Raw genomic sequence first — 1,873 nt, forward strand, 5'->3', positions numbered from 1 at the left:
AAGGTGTTAACATGCACTAAGGGATCAAACCATACAAATCCAGAGACATTTAAGATTACATATGTGGGCCAGGTGTGGTGGCTCATGCCTGTAATTCCAGCACTTTGGGAGGCTGAAGCGGGTGGATTACTTAAAGCCAGGAGTTCAAGACCAGCCTGGCCAATATGGCAAGACCCCATCTTTACAAAAATTAGTTGGGCATGGTGGCACACACTTGTAATCCTGCTACTTGGGAGGCTCAAGCAGGAGATCACTTGAATCTGGGAGGTGGAGGTTGCAGTGAGCCAAGATTGCACCACTGCACTTCAGCCTGGGTGACAGAGTGAGACCCTGTCTTAAAAACAAACAAACAATAACAAAAAAAAAGAAAAAATTACATATATGCATAGAACAATGGAGCCATTCATTTAAATTTTTCAGAGTTCATTATGCGTTATAAGGAAGTTCTGAAAATATCTATTACAATAACCACCATAAACAATTTCAGCACCTGTGCACATGGAGCAAATACAAGAATATTCATTATAGCTCTGTTTTTAACAGCGACATAGTGGAAATAATCCAGCTGTTCACCTGTAGGGAGATGGGTAAATAAAATGTGATAACTCACACTTAACATAAATGAAATAGATCTCCATGAATAGACATGGATAAATTTCAAAAATGTTGATTGAAAAAGAAAGCAAGTTCCTAAGAGATACACATAACATCAAAGTCTTCATTTAAATTTAAACATAAAACACTATGTATGCTATTTTACAGCATAAAAGCATGCATGGGAAATACTATATACTAAACTTCAGGATAACAGAGATCTCTGACAAGGGACTTAAGGGTTGGGAGACTGGTCTTATCTCTGGGAATAGAGATAAAGGGAAGGGTTGAAGTTGATTAATGGACAAGAATTGGGTTCCATGCCCTCCATCCTGCTGAGTATGGGTGGAAGAGAGATCTATGATCCCACCCAACTCTGTCCTCTAGGTTGGGTGTTTGCCAAAGATGAATAACCTCTATTTTCCCAGCGGGTGCTTTGTTTGAATCAGTGTTCCAGGTGACACAAGGCCCTTCCTCCCCTGTAGCTCCCAAAGGAGTTCCTGGAGTGGGCTGAGGCAAGGCTGAATTTTGGGTTATACTAAGGTATAAAAGAGAACCGATTAAATCCATGCACTAAGGAACTCGAGGTGGCGGTTCTCAGCTCCTGGCTGGTGAGCCTTCTCCTTACTTTTTGTCAATGAGTTTTGTATAGATAGCAAAGGCGTGTTTTAGAATTCTGAATCTGACATATTTTTATCTCCACAAAAATCTATTTGTATTTTTTAGTTTTATATTACATAATTAAAAATAGAAATTAAATTACAAAAATGCAAAAAGCCAAGAAATATATTTTCTCAGACAATAGATTATAATATAAAACAATACAAAGAAGGGAAGAATGTCTCCTACCCCAAATACACAATTCCACCTTCTCAGCCATTACCAATGTTAGCATCTTGATAACATAAAAATTCTTGTGGTGTATTTTTTTAAGGTATGAAATGGATGTCTCCCTATGCTGTTCAGGCTACAGTGCAGTGGCCAATCCCAGCTCACTGCAGCCTCAAACTCCTGGGCTCAAGGGATACTCCTACTTAGCCTCCCAAGTAGCTGGGATTACAGGTGCACGCTACTGAGCCCAGCTACTTGTGTGAGTGTGTGTGTGCGTGTGTATTTATAGACTTTTTTGCGCCTATATAAACATATATAAACATTTTTAACATTAAAAGTAAGTAATACTATAAATATTACTTCATGACTTGCTTTTTTTCTATTGGAAAGATGTTAGGTATCTTTTTCCATGTAAGTACTGTAAATAAAAACCAATTCAAGCCTCTTT

The sequence above is a fragment of the Pongo pygmaeus genome, chromosome 12 (assembly GCF_028885625.2).
Source record: "Pongo pygmaeus isolate AG05252 chromosome 12, NHGRI_mPonPyg2-v2.0_pri, whole genome shotgun sequence".
In the NCBI taxonomy this organism is placed as follows: Eukaryota; Metazoa; Chordata; class Mammalia; order Primates; family Hominidae; genus Pongo; species Pongo pygmaeus.